Genomic DNA, 15,580 nt, shown 5'->3' with positions numbered 1-15,580 from the left:
GCTCGTGGGCTCTAGAGTGCAGGTTCAGTAGTTGTGGTGCACGGGCTTAGTTGCTCCACAGCATGTGGGATCTTCTCGGACCAGGGCTCGAACCCGTGTCTCCTGCACTGGCAGGCGGATTCTTTACCACTGTGCCACCAGGGAAGCCTTTGATAGGAGAATTATTAACATAAAATTACGGACTGTGGTTTCCTCTGGAGGACAAGGAGGGTATGATCATGGAGGGGCACATGTAAGGTTTCGTGAGTGGAAGACTTAGCAAGGGATGGAAGTCAGAATGGTGGGCTGAAGGACCAACTGCAGCTAATGTCGCAAAAGACAGCTAGTGCAGTCAACTCGTTAAAGAAATGTTGCTGGAAATAGGAGCAGATTATATTCTCATAGAACAGTGAAGGCTGTCATTGGTAGAGTAGAACTTTTTTCTCATGAGGCAGAAGGAGAAAGTAGTGGGGTGGATGTATGAGGCTGGCTGTGATGGAGCTGGACAGAGAGGCAGAACGGAACTGAAGGCTGGGAGCCTCCCTCATATACAGGGAGCTTTAGGATTCTCCTTTCATTAGGTGTCCAAACACTGTGTGCCCACTTGGAGACAAGCAAGCGTGATCTCCAAGCAGCTCACCCACTGACTGCTTTGGCTCTCATGAGGCCCCTCTGCCAGGAATTGCCATTAACTAAGGTCCGGGAACAACTGAAGACCAGTCAGTTCCCAGGAGCATTCACATGTCATATAGGCTGGCTTCTGTTCCTTTCAGCAGGATTAATGTGCAATTGCTCTGACTGCCCATGAATGTAACTTCAAACTCCATCTCATCTCGACCTTGTGGTGATGTCATAAAAGCCTCCCGGAGGAATGCAGCACTCTAGCTTTGGTTGTCTATTCAAGGGACTATAGCTAGGAAAAGTCTTTAATCTGGAAAAGTATAAGAAGGAAATGATCAGGTTGAAAGGTAATGGGTGCTTACCTTGACCTTGGGGGTTCGCCTAGAACTCAGCAGTGACCTGCCTGGAGAGAAATCCAGAGCTGATGAGCACGGAAAGAAAATGTGTTCTAACAGCTTTAGATGGGGAGTGACAGGGATGGGGGCAAATCTGAAGAAAGCCAAAGGATACTCGGAAGAGAGGTTTCACACTCTACCACGTAAAACCCTAGCTATGCCTTTGGGGTTGGGGGAAGTTCAGAAGTAGTGGAGGAAAATCAAGCACTTACCCTTTCCTGGTATGCATAGGGCTGTTTGGATTTCTCCTGCCTAATGTTCCCTGAAGGAGAGAGGGAGATAAATATCTTAAGAAAAAGTAGGAGATGATCATGTTTCTTTTTCCCTGGAAACCAGGCCTATTTCAGAAGGGATAAGAAAAATCCTGTTCAAAATAAGCTCAGGGAAGACCGAAACTCCATTCTAGGTTTCCCCACCTCCCTCTGCAGCTCTCTGTGTTCAGAGAGCAGATACCTGTCGCGCTTCTTCGAAAGGTTGAATGAGGTCCTACTCATTCATACATTCATTCAACAATAACTTACTGAGTGTTCGCTATGTTCAGGGAACTCTTCTAGATACTGATGTAGTGACTGTGAAAAACAGACAAAACCAGACCAGTTAATGGTATGTAAAGTGTGATTTGAATATAGGAGGCAGGAACGTTCAATGCTTTTGCCCGTTTCGTATGGGATGCTTCCGACAAGCTATTAGCAGACAAGCTTTTTGGAATAAAGGCTTCCTTTCTTTTCTCCAGCTTTCTAATGAGCCTGGATCATTCATCATTGTTGTTCAGCTTCTGAGACATCCCGGTTAAGAGAACTACAAACATATTGAAATGCACACTTGGCCACAGGTTGAGGGATGGTTTCTCCACCCGAATCCCCTCTCCCTCCTACAAACCTCCTGGCAACCCCTGCCAGGAAAACCTCACCCAACTGCATCCGCCGCTTCTCTCCCTCTTTATAAGGATGGCTCTCAGGAGGGCGCGGAAGCGGCAGCGGCCCAGCAGGGAGCTGGCTGCAGGCCAAGGCCAGCCCGAGAGCCCTGGGGGCCCCACCTCCCCTCGGGCCGCTGCCGTGCCCTGACCGGCCGCTGCGGGGCGCTGCTGCCCCAGCCTAGGAGCGCGGGCGCGGCGGGGCGGGGCGGGGCGCGGCGGGGCGGGGCGCCGAGCGGGCGGCGGGCGCGGCGCCTCGGCCACAGGTAACCTGCGGGAGCGGGGAGCGCAGACCGGCGAGCGGCGGCAGGAGGCGGCGGCGCTGGGCGGCGCCGAGGCCCAGGGCCCGCCGGAGCCAGCGGGAGCCCGTGCCCATCGTCTCCCCTCGCCCCCCACGCTGTCGCCGGCGTCGGTTCCAGCGGCGCGGAGAGAAAGGTACTGTGTGCCCTCGCCGGGTCCCTTCGAGACCCTTCTTCATCCCAGGACAGGCGTCCCCTACTCTCGGGGGGCCTCTCATCCCGGGAGGACCGTGTCGCGGGTGGGAGCGCCCCCAGGTCGCTGTCTGTTTGGGGAGGAGTCCCAGACAGAGCGCGTTGCCCCCTTTTCTGCGGCCTCTGGGGAAGCCGGCGTGGGAGGGGGGGGTCCTTCCTGGGGCACCTCCCTTGTCTCTTTCCTTCAGTTGCTTCCCTAGAATATAGAACTTTGGTGGGAGGAGGCAGAGAACTTTCTCGTCTTTGCTTGTCCCCCTCCTCTTTCTCCAGTGAGCTCAAAGAGTTTGTAAAAAGTGGGGGGCGGGGCGGGGGTCCCAGACCGGGCGCGGAGGCCGGCCGTCTTCGGGCGTAAGGGAGGGTCCCGTCTGGTGGCCAGCGTCCCCCGCCGTCCCTGGGCCTGCGGGCCGGCCTCCGAGTGACCGGGCTCGGCTCGGACGCGACAGCAGCCTGACCCCTTCCCTCACCCCTTCGAGGACCACAAAGGTCTGCAGGCGCCGCACCGTGGGGCTGCCCTACCCCCGAGAGGTCCGCTCTGGCTGGACTTAAGCTCTGTAAAGAGTTAGCAAGTGGCATCTCCCCGGGCTCAAGGGAGCGAGCACATTGTTTGGTTTGAGTTCAGACATCAGCTCCTGGACACTTGTCTTGGAAATTTCAGTGTGGTGCTTCCGGTAGATTTGAGGGTCGGGAGGGGAAGTGGAGTCTTATTTGTGACCCTAGAGGAGCGTCCGTTTCCTAGAGCGGGTCAAGAATGTTTTCCCGGGGCTTACCTGGTGGCGCAGTAGTTAAGAATCCACCTGCCAATGCAGGGGACACGGGTTCGAGCCCTGCTCCAGGAAGATCCCAGATGTCGCAGAGCAACTAAGCCCGTGTGCCACAACTACTGAGCCTGCGCTCTAGAGCCCGTGAGCCACAACTACCGAAGCCTGCGTGCTCCGCAACAAGAGAAGCCACCGCGGTGAGAAGTCTGCACACTGGAAAGAAGAGCAGCCCCTGCTCGCTGCAACTAGAGAAAGCTTGCGTGCAGCAACGAAGACACAACACAAACCCAAAAGAAAATAAAAAGAATGTTTTCCCTAAAGCATGGTGAGATGGTATAAGTGGTGGTTGAGAGATCCCCTTTGGGGTCATGAGATTGAGTCTTGATGCCACTTGTTAGGTGTGTGACATTGGAAAACCCACTTCTTTAAACCTCAGTTTTTAGAATTGTAAACTAGGTGTATTATACATTACCTGGGGGTACGGTTGTAGAAATTAAGTGAAATGATGCAAGTGAAAAGCTTGGCAGAGCGCTCTTGAAGGTTGGGCATCCTTTTTGTGAGTCTGTTGGATGGTGATATTCATTCACATTGAGCTAATGTCTGTTAGGCCAATGGAAGTGGGAAGCACTTGGGCAGTGAACACAAACACCCCTGGGTCCACGGTGGTCCCACAGTGTACTGATGGTCTCTGACGTAGTTTCCCATCCTTAAAATGGCAATAGCAGCCTGTTGTTCTCCTGCTGTAGTAGGTGCTGGACTATACATATTTATCTTTCATCATCCCTAGCAGGTGCTTAGTATCTGGTAAATGAAGAATTTTTTTTTTTTTTTGATTAGGGATATAAATTAAAATTGGAAGAGTTTTCTGCCCTCTAGGTCCTAAATGAGATGGGGAGAGTGGAAGAAGGGTGTAAAGGAGTAAGAGCCCAGAAAACAACTGGTTGCATGTTGTGGGGAGGTATAAACCAAGGGTGATAACAAAATGCTAATTTGTTGACTCCTTGTTCGGTCGTGGCACCAAAAATTAACCTTAGCTTCCCACTCAAACTCATCAGCCTCTCCAGAGCCCCTCCAGATAAGCATATAATCCAAGTAAAAGCAGACGGCTTGTGATCCAACTCTGCTTAGAGACGAAGTACTCTTTCAACTCCCAAGGCCCTCGCATATTGAAATTCTGGTGCTGCCACTGTGGCCTATATCATTCATTCAGAAAGTATCAAACAGAGAGGTACAAATTAAAGAAGAACACAAGGCACACCCAGGTACCCATCACCCAGCTGAAGAACCAGGGCATCCTCAGAACCTTGCAGGCCCGAGCACTCCTCCCTGTGGCATTCCACTTACTTCTCTCTCTCTCCCCAAGGAACTGATAGTCTGGATTTTGTGTTTATTTTCCCCTTGCTTTTCACCTTAATATCTTACATGAAAAACTCTGTGGAAGGGAAGTTTCCAAACAAGCCTTTCCACAATAACCTGGAGCATTCCTGTAGAACGTAAAAGCAGGATATTGAGAGTTAAGATGCAAACCACAGAAAGCTGAAAGTACCAAAGTGCTGGGACGGGCAGGCTGGCTGTCAGGGTCTGCCCCCAGTTTCCTTTGGCACAGGTTCTGCGGGTGTGTTCTGTCTGTGTCAGAGAGGGCCAGTCTCTTCCAACATAGCTTGGAGGCTATAATTTTGAAAGCTTTGCTTGAGTCTCTAAGAATTGGAAAAACAGTAATTAGTGTGCATGTGTTTTAGAAGTGTTTAAAAAAAATACCAGTTTTCCAGGGGACATTGTATGGGATTTGAAGGATTAAGCCAGCTGAGAGTGACCTTTAAAAACGGTTTTAACCTAAATTCTTCTTTTTCTGGTTATGATATTTGTGTTAGGGACCTTAAGTTATTCCTTTGGGCTGAATCACAGGTCTCCTCTGTGAATCTTACACATTCTGACATTTCTTGGTTAAGGCAAAGATTCCTAAACTTGGTTCATGGCCCCCTTAGTATCTAAGTAATTTTTTCAGTGTCCCTAGATTTAGGTAGTTAGTAGTAGTTAGGTTGAAATAACGTAATAAGTATTTATATCCTAACAACATACAAGCTGTTTGAAAAAAAAAGAATGCACATAAACTGAGAGAAAAAAATTTATATCATTCTTAAATAACCACAGCTACAAAGAGGATGTGTGTGTGTGTGTGTGTGTGTGTGTGTGTGTGTGTGTGTGTGTGCGCTGCACACACAAACTTTGGGATCAGATTGGATCCCAATCTCATTTCCTGTCCCACGTTAATTTTTCTGAAGCACTTGCTTTTTATCACAGCAACCACTGAAAACCCAAGCTTTGCAGAGATATGATGTCATTGATAGGAATGTAATGGGATCTGATGTTGAAGCTGTGGACTCCTCCAGTCTGTAAGTTCAGTGTCCAGCACATTGAGTACACTGTGTTTCCCTTGAAATTTTCAAAATTCCTACGTTTCCCCTGTGCATTTTCTACAGCTCCTGAGCGCCTTGGCGCACAGTTGGGGAATTGTTGGTCTAATGTAAAACCCCCTTCCCAAGAGAGATCAGTTACTAAGGAAGGTGTCTGCCTGAAGTAGCCCCAGGTTAAGCTTCTGGGTACAGTGGGCTACATCTCGGTTTTCTCCTCCGTAAAATGGAGTGGCTAGAGCCTTCCTCATAAGGGTCATTCAGAGGATTAAACTAGATAACGTATGTAAAACCATCTACTAAAGCCCTGGAATATAATGGAGTCTCAAGAAATGGTAGCTGTTTTAATGATTGTTAAATAGTACTAAATGAATGTCCAGTAATAGGTGTATGTCATTGCCCCTATTTAAGAATAGCCAGTACTTGAAATCTCAACCTTAGCAAATAAACTATAAGGTAATTAGTTCACATTATAGGATGATTTATCATTTTCAAACAGAAAACTCTGGTGTACCATTGTGACACTTTGATTTTTCAGACCATCCTTGGAATACTCATTTTCATTTGCCACCATGTGCCCTGGTTTGGGGAGGAGGTCATAACTGATTGGATTGAGCCTGAACTTTGTCATAAGACAAAGTCTTGGGAAGTTTGGATGTAGGTTACAGGCCAAGAAATGTTTCAAGTAGGATTTAATTTCCGTATATACTTTTGGCACAGAGAGCAGATAATCTTTTCAGATTAAACAGTTTTTATTAAATTGTAGAGCATCCCATGATAATTCCTATCAATAAGTGGTACTTGTTAATCCTCCAAGGAAAGGTTGACTTGGATAGCAATGTCACAGATGGCTGTCATGGTGCCTTTTAGGTAACATAGACCTTTCCTCCCTTGTCCTATTCCTTGCCCAGATCTCAAGCATAAGCTAGGACCAGGTGATATTTTAACAATTTGTGAGAGTACACTCAATAGTGATGTTTCCCTAGCATAGTTGTAGATTCTTATTGTTGCTTTCTTCAGTCATTTATCATTGGGAAGCCTATACAGTGCCATAGGTGATGCTTCCAAATTGACATAAAATTTTTTTCTGTTTGTTTTGGTTTATAATGTTGAGGGTTTTTTTCTCCCTGTGTAAAATTTGGATATATGTTTGTGTGTGAGAAAGTATTTGATTCTTCTGAACTGATAATTCCATTTTTTCCATTTCACGCCCATCTATAAATTATCAGCATTATTTTTACTTAACATATTGCTCCTTTCTTAAAAAATAAGAATTTCATATCTTGCCTTGGGTTAAGCTGATTATATTTAACACTCAATATCTTTTTTTTCTAAAGTATAGCTGACTTAACAATATTATATTAGTTTCAGGTATACAACATGGTAATTCAATATTTTTATAGATAATACTCAACGCCTTATGGTTTTAGGGTATAAAGTAGAAAACTGCATTGTAGATAATAAAATGTGGATTAGAATGAATTGCTTTCTACTTTTTGTCTGCAACTCTTAATTAAAAGAAAATTGAGAGTCAGAAAGTTTGAGCATCCGTTTAACTATTAGAATCTGATATTAGGCACAAAGTGCTTTGCAAAATGCTTGACTCTTTTTCTTAAAGGCTATAATCCATTTATAGTTATTATAAAATATTGGCTATATTCTCTATATTGTACAATATGTTCTTGTAGCTTATTTTATACCTAATAGTTTGTATCTCTTAGTCCCCTACCGCTATACTGCCCCTCCTCCCTCCCTCTTCCCACTGGTAACCATTAGTTTGTTCTCTGTATCTGTGAGTCTCCTTCTTTTTTTTGTTGTATTCACTAGTTTGTTGTATTTTTTAGATTCCACATATAAGTGATACCATACAGTATTTGTCTTTCTCTGTCTGACTTATTTCACTTAGCATAATGCCCTCCAAGTCCCATCCATGTTGCTGTAAATGGCAAAATTCATTCTTTTTTATGGCTGAATAATATTCCTATGTGTTTATGTATATATATACCACATCTTCTTTATCCATTCATCTGTTTTTATTAATACATTTATTTATTTATTTATTTATTTTGGACTGTGTTGGGTCTTTGTTGCTGCGTGCAGGCTTTCTCTAGTTGTGGCGAGCGGGGGCTACTCTTCACTGCAGTGCGCGGGCTTCTCATTGCGGTGGCTTCTCTTGTTGCAGAGCACGGGCTCTAGGCACGCTGGCTCAGTAGTTGTGGCACGCGGGCTCTAGAGCACAGGCTTAGTAGTTGTGGCACACGGGCTTAGTTGCTCTGTGGCATGTGGGATCTTCCTGGACCAGGGCTCGAACCCGTGTCCCCTGCATTGGCAGGCGGGCTCTCAACCACTGCGCCACCAGGGAAATGCTGTCCATTCATCTGTTGATGGTTACTTAGGTTGCTTCCATATCTTGGCAATTGTAAATAATGCTGCTATGAACATGGGGGTGCATGTATCTTTTCGAGTTAGTGTTTTTGTTTTTTTCAGATATTTACCCAGGAGTGGAATTGCTGGGTCACATGGTAGTTCTATATTTAGCTTTTTGAGAAACCTCCATATTGTCTTCCATAGTGGCTGTACCAGTTTTCATTCCCACCAGTAATGCAAGAGGGTTCCTTTTTCTCCACACCCTCTCCAGCATTTGTTATTTGTGTTCTTTTTGATGATAGTCATGCTGACAGGTGTGAGGTGATGTCTCATTGTGGTTTTGATTTGCATTTCCCTGATGATTAGCAATATTGGCATCTTTTCATGTGTCTGTTGACCATCTGGGAACTGCTTGACTCTTAATATCTTCATGTAAAACTAGGAAAGGGTATGTAAGGAGGAAAAGATTTAATTTAAATTTGGGAGTTTATTGGTAGCTGAATGGACTTAATTTCATCTACATCACTGATTTGTCTTCAGTTCCAGAATTGAGATTATGGGAAATATTTCTGTCCATGATAGTAAAAACATTCTTTAAAAAAAGGTGGATTTGGGACTTCCCTGGTGGCGCAGTGGTTAAGAATCCGCCTGGCAATGCAGGAGACATGGGTTCGAGCCCTGGGTTGGGAAGATTCCACATGCCGAGGAGCAGCTAAGCCTGTGCGCCACAACTACTGAATCCTGCGCGCCTAGAGCCTGTGCTCCGCAACAAGAGGAGCCACTGCAATGAGAAGCCCTCGCACCGCAACGAAGAGTAGCCCCCGCTCGCCGCAACTAGAGAAAGCCTGCATGCAGCAACAAAGACCCAACCTAGCCAAAAATTAAATAAATAAATGAATTTATAAAAAAAGGTGAATTTAATGGAGATAGATATCAGCAGATAGTAACTAAGAATGGAGAAGTAGTTCGAAGTAAACTAGTATTAATAGCTAAACAGGAATCAGCAAGGCTTTTTTTTTTTTTTTGGTTTATTTTTGTTTTTGTAAAGGACATATGCTTTGAGAAATGTTTGTAAAAGGAATAAATACAAAAGAATAAGGTCAGTTTTCCTTACAGATATTAAGTAGATAAGAGGTGAAAACAGAACTTAGTTCTTTCAAGGTTGTGACCTTTTCCACATTAGCTCTAGGAACCCTGTTCTCCACCGTTGTTGGGTTGTATGGAGGGGCACGTCCGGGGTCCTTGAGGAGGATGGAAGGACATTGGATGGACATTAGGAAACGTAGTGTAGTCCTGGCCACCAGCTTGCGGTGGAGCTCTAGAAAATATCTCAGAGCCTCAGTTTTCTCTTCACTAAGTGGACTAGACCAAAATATTATTTTTTAAAAGGTATGGTTTTGTGAAATCATTCATATTCACAGTGTAAAAGCAGCACTCTTTTTTTTCCTCACTTCTAAAGATCGGTGCCCTTGAATCAACCTGATGGTCTGTGAGCCAAAGAGAGCTAATGAGATTGTTAACCTCATGTAACCTGATGACTTCCTTTTATTATGAACATCAATAGCTTACTGTGTAGAGCCCTTTCAGACTATGTATGCGTGTATTCACATTTTAGAATATAAACCCAAAGTACCATCTTATTCTAAAACCTGATTCCAAGGTCAGAAAATTTATATTCTTTCTTCAGTAAATTAGAGTTTTCAGTTTTTAAAAATGTCAGCATTTTATTCTAACTCTAGGAAAGTCCCAGGGGAATCCGATATACTAGGAGATTGCCTCTAGGTGGTGAGTTTTAGGAGTATGGGTGTTTTTCCCTCTCTGCATCTTTACAGAAATTTTAAGGCTTCTTACAATGAACATATATTTAGTTTATAATCAGAAAAATAAATTAGTTAAAAAGTTTTAAAAATTACACAAGAAAATTCATTATTAATCAAATGTACTAAAAAAATACTTTGTTCCCATAATAGAACTATTTAGATGTTCGAGTAACTAAAATATTTGCTTAATGAGAGGTGAAAATGTAATGACATGAGATTGGACCTATTTTTTTTTAAGTTTTATTTATTATTTATTTATTTATATTTGGCTGTGTTGGGTCTTTGTTGCTGCGCACGGGCTTCCTCTAGTTGCGGCGAGCAGGGACTACTCTTCGTTGCAGTGTGTGAGCTTCTCATTGTGGTGGCTTCTCTTGTCACGGAGCATGGGCTCTAGGCACGCAGGCTTAAGTAGTTGTAGCACGCAGGCTCAGTAGTTATGGCTCGCAGGCTCTAGAGTGCAGGCTCAGTAGTTGTGGCGCATGGGCTTAGTTGCTCTGTGGCATGTGGGATCTTCCTGGACCAGGGCTCGAACCCGTGTCCCCTGCACTGGCAGGCGGATTCTTAACCACTGCACTGCCAGGGAAGCCCAAGATGAACCTATTTTATCATGGTTAGATGGTAGTGATTTGAATTTATTATTGAGGATGAAAATAAATCATGAACAATTTGACTTGGAAATTTTCAATTCAGATTTTTCACAAAACTAAAAGTTATTTCTCTTTCTTTGGAAGGGATAACATGTCTCATGCCAGTTTTTTGTTTTTAAATTAATTAAGTTATTTTTGGCTGCATTGGGTCTTCGTTGTGGTGTGCGGGCTTCTCATTGCAGTGGCTTCTCTTGTTGCGGAGCACGGGCTCTAGGCGCGTGGGCTTCAGTAGTCGTGGCATGCAGGCTGTAGTTGTGGCTTGCAGGCTCTAGAGCGCAGGCTCAGTAGTTGTGGCACACTGGCTTAGTTGTTCCACAGAATGTGGGATCTTCCCAGACCAGGGCTCGAACCCATGTCCCCTGCACTGGCAGGTGGATTCTTTACCACTGCACCACCAGGGGAATCCCTAGTGCCAGTTTTTAAACTTACTTTCTATCTAGAAAATACCAAGTGAACTGTAAGTCTCAGCTGAAATTCTGAATTTGACCCAATTTAGGTAGAATGTTGAGATGCACTATACACTGTTTTATATTATGCCATATGTAGTATAAAATATTCAAGTACCAAAGAGCAGACTTTTTTTTTTTTTTTTTGGCGGTACGCGGGCCTCTCACTGTTGTGGCCTCTCCTGTTGTGGAGCGCAGGCTCCGGACGCGCAGGCTCAGTGGCCATGGCTCACAGGCCTAGCCGCTCCGCGGCATGTAGGATCCTCCCGGACCGGGGCACGAACCCGTGTCCCCTGCATCGGCAGGTGGATTCTCAACCACTGCGCCACTGGGGAGGCCCTGGTTGTAACATTTTTGAAGGTTTACTTAACCTCATTATGCCTCAGTTTCCTAGTCTGTAAAATGGGGATTTGAAACACTTTTGTACTCTGACTATGGTGGTAGTTACATGAATCTATGAATGTGATAAAATTCATAGAACTACACACACACGCACACGCACACACACACACGCACACACACACGCACACACACACACACACACACACACACACACACTGTGAGCCCATGGAAAAAGTGAAATCCAAGTAAGTTCTGTAAGTTTACTTAATAGTATTTTACCAGTGCCAGTTCCCTTGTTTTGATAATTGTACTGTGGTTATGTAAGATATTACCATTGGGAGATAGGGTACACAGGAACTCTCTGTATTATTTTTTTACTGTGATAAAATATACACAACATAAAATTTACCATTTCAATGATTTTTTAAGTATGCAGTTCAGTGGCATTAATCACATTCACATTGTTTTGTAACCATCACCACTGTCAGTCTCCAGAGCTTTTTCATCATCCTAAACTGAAACTCTGTACCCGTTAAACGATAACTCCCCAATCCCATCTCCCCCAGGCCCCTGGTGACCACTGTTCTACTTTCTTTCTCTGTCAGTTTGATTCTAGATGCCTCCTATAAGTGGAATCATACAATATTTGTTCTTTTGTGACTGGCTTATTTTACTTACTCTTAATACCTTTGAGGTTCATGGACTATTTTTGCAACTTCTATGTGAGACTAATGTTTCAAAATAACGTTTAAAAAAGTAATAATAAAAAAAAATCCTATTGATGGGGCCCCACTGCTGGACTGTACCAAGGCCTAGAGGTTAAGAGCAGTGCAGATGGCCAGAAAGGCCAAGGAGTGACATTACCTCTCTTTCCTCTTCCTCCTTATCCCTAGTCATAGGAGAAGAGGTGCGAGAAAGAGCTGTGTTCTCTCTTGTATAGGGAAGAGCCTGCATTATTTATTAGTAGGTTCCTATATCAACCTGAGGAGCAGCTATGAAATCTCCTACTAAAATAGGGATTCTTTTTGTTGTTGTTTTGATGTTTCTGAAAACATGCTTGATTTTTAAAAAAAATTTTATTATAGTTGATTTACAATGTTGTGTTAGTTTCAGGTGTACAGCAAGGTGAATCAGTTATACATATACACATATCCACTCTTTTTTAGATTCTATTCCCATATAGGCCATTGCAGAGTACTGAGTAGAGTTGCCTGTATAGTAGGTCCTTATTAGTTATCTATTTTATATATAGTAGTGTGTATATGTCAATTCCAATTTTCCAATCTATCCCTCCCCCCCTTACCCCCGGTAACATAAGTTTTTTTAAAAAGCATTATATTATTTATTTATTTAATATTTATTTATTTATTTGACTGCGCTGGGTCTTAGTTGCGGCACACGAACTCTTAGTTGTGGCATGTGGGATATAGTTCCCTGACCAGGGATCAAACCCAGGCCCCCCTGCACTGGGAGCATGGAGTCTTAGCCACTGGACCACCAGGAAAGTCCCCACAAGTTTGCTTTCTACATCTGTAACTCTATTTCTGTTTTGTAGGTCAGTTCGTTTGTACTCCTTTTTTAGATTCCACATATAATCATATAAATATGATATTTGTCTTTCTCTGTCTGACTTACTTTGAAATAGGGATTCTTAACCTGAGGTTCATTGATGGGCTACAGATGCTCTAAGAGCTCCCAGAATTTAGGTGTAAGTATTTAAGTTAATGCTCATTTGTATATATGAGAGGGAAGACATTCCATAGCTTTTGTTACGTTCTCACATGGTTCCCTAACCCAAAAATGGTTAGTAAGCAATGCAAGAAAATGTTGTTTAGGGCTTCCCTGGTGGCGCAGTGGTTGAGAGTCCGCCTGCCGATGCAGGGGACGCGGGTTCGTGCCCCGGTCTGGGAGGATCCCACATGCCGCGGAGCGGCTGGGCCCGTGAGCCATGGCCGCTGAGCCTGCGCGTCCGGAGCCTGTCCTCCGCAACGGGAGAGGCCACAGCGGTGAGAGGCCCGCGTAACGCATAAAAAAAAAAAAAAAAAAAAAAAAAAAAAATGTTGTTTACAGAGCTCTACCCACTTCGTAACAGGCTCTTTCACTTGGGTGTCTTAGCACCTTTCAGTTTTCTGGTATATCTTTCCCCTTATCAGCCTCCAGAGGCTTTCTTTCTGTTTAAACCTGAGAGAAGCCTGAACAATTCTTTTCCCTCAGAGCCTCCCGCCATTCTCTCCTATATCCTACAAACTCCAGGATCCATTCCTCAAGGGCCAGAGGAGCCCCATAGCAAACTGTCTTGGAGTCCCTAGTGGGCAGATGTGGAACTAGAGTGTGTGCAGGACTTGGCCTCACAACTGCCATTTTTGTCCCTAACCTCTTTAGGCTCCAGAAAAATAGGAAAAAAATAATACTTGAGGTACAGCTCTGGAAAACTCATGAAGTGGTCCTGAATGACTGAAGTTCAGTAGATTCTGCCTTGGGGAATGCAAATTTAATTTTCATATTGTCTTCTGGTTTACACTTTATGTTTTAAATGTATTATAAATATATCATACAATACATTCTACCTTGTGGAGTATCCAGTGATTTAGGTGAGCTATTGCAATGATGTATTGTTATAAAAGATGTTAGTATCAGAATTTATTTATAAATAGAACTCTCTAGTCATTCAGACTGGTTTTTAACTCATATGAATGGATTGCATAAATGGGAGAAACTGTAACTTTCAAGTTTTTCTTATACATGTGATGCTTCAATATTTGCATTCATCTTAGAAACCCTTCAATAAATTATGACTTGACTCATTTATCCAACTCAAAATATATTCTGTTAGGGTAGGCTAACTGCTGTAACAAACATCTCCAAATCTCAGTAGCTTAATCCAGTAAAAGTTTATTTCCAGCTCACCTGAAGTCCAAATAGGTTATCCTGGTTGAGCAGCTCTCCTGGTTAGCTCTTCTGCAAGTGACTCTGAGATAAAGGCTCCTTCCATCCCGTTATACCATCATTTTCAACATGTGGTTTCTCATGTCCCTACAAGGGGGAAGAGAGTGTGAAAAACGCAACCAGATTAACTACCCTCACCAGCAAGTGAAAACATCACTTCTGCTCGCATTCCATTGGCCAGAAGCAGCTCAGAGCCCCACCTCAATTTATGGGGACTGGGAAATATAGCGCCTGGCCAGGCAGCTGCTTCTGAGCAATAATCATTTACTTTATTTATTTATTTAATTTTTTATTTTTTGGCTGCACATGCAGATTCTGGGATCTTAGTTCCTCGATCACGGATTGAACCCAGGGCCACTGAGTCTTAGTCACCGGACCACCAGGGAATTCCCAATAATCATTTACTTTAGAAGGGGAACAGAACTCTTTGGTGGATAAGTAGCCACCTTTTATATTAATATGCTAGTCTTTTAACCGGTCAGTTCAGTGTAACTGCCTTCATATTATTTATTTCTCACTTTCCAAACAGCAAGTGTTATTATGTCTTTGTAGTGTAAAGTGTGGATGAGACCTTCATATGGGAAACAATTTTGTCATAATTGTTGAGCAAATAAAAATGGGATTAAGCCATCTAGTTTTATACATTTATTAGGGAATGAAGTATATTTTATTTATTCAGTCACCCAACCCCCTAGAGAATTGTACATTTGAGAAAGATGGAACATTAGCAAAGAGGAAGATTAGCAAAGAACAAGAATATGCATATCTTATTGGGTTCATTCTCGTAGTAATTTAAAACTACTTCCAGGGCTTCCCTGGTGGCGCAGTGGTTGAGAGTCTGCCTGCCGATGTAGGGGACACGGGTTCGTGCCCCGGTCCGGGAAGATCCCACGTGCCGCGGAGCGGCTCCACCCGTGAGCCATGACCGCTGAGCCTGTGCGTCCGGAGCCTGTGCTCCGCAATGGGAGAGGCCGCAACAGTGAGAGGCCCGCGTACCCCCAAAAAACCCCAAAAAACAAACAAAAAACCCCAAATAAACTACTTCCAGCTGCTGGCAATAGGCAAGTATGAAAATTTTTTTCTTCTTCTTCCAAAAAAAAACCAAAAGCAGTCTTCACCATGGGATGTATTACACAATCATAAATGTGTCACTTTTATTTGCTCTTTAAAGATCTTAATTTTAAAAAAAAATATTTATTTTTGGCTGCGTTGGGTCTTCGTTGCTGCGTGCGGGCTTTCTCTAGTTGTGGTGAGCGAAGGCTACTCTTTGTTGTGGTGCCGGCTTCTCGTTGCGGTGGCTTCTCTTGTTGCAGAGCATGGGCTCTAGGTGCGCGGGCTCAGTAGCTGTGGCTCGCGGGCTCTAGGGCACAGGCTCAGTAGTTGTGGCACACGGGCTTAGTTGTTCCATGGCATGTGGGGTCCTCCCGGACCAGGGCTCGAACCT

General features: G+C 44.0%; 1 protein-coding gene across 2 annotated transcripts in view; it reads left to right on the top strand.

The window, feature by feature from the left end:
* Positions 1 to 2,146: 2,146 nt before the first annotated feature.
* ANKRD6 (ankyrin repeat domain 6) overlaps positions 2,147 to 15,580 on the top strand; it is a 196,398-nt gene continuing 182,964 nt past the window's right edge. The window contains exon 1 of one of the 2 annotated variants that reach the window (XM_032651813.1): positions 2,147 to 2,343. The gene's annotated coding sequence lies outside the window, so the exon portion shown is untranslated. The remainder of the gene's footprint in view (positions 2,344 to 15,580) is intronic. The other variant, XM_032651814.1, reaches the window with a different exon arrangement.

This window comes from Phocoena sinus, chromosome 12 (genome assembly GCF_008692025.1).
Source record: "Phocoena sinus isolate mPhoSin1 chromosome 12, mPhoSin1.pri, whole genome shotgun sequence".
NCBI classification, from domain to species: domain Eukaryota; kingdom Metazoa; phylum Chordata; class Mammalia; order Artiodactyla; family Phocoenidae; genus Phocoena; species Phocoena sinus.
The sequence above is the reverse complement of the archived record's forward strand: the minus strand, read 5'-3'. Positions and strand labels throughout refer to the sequence as shown.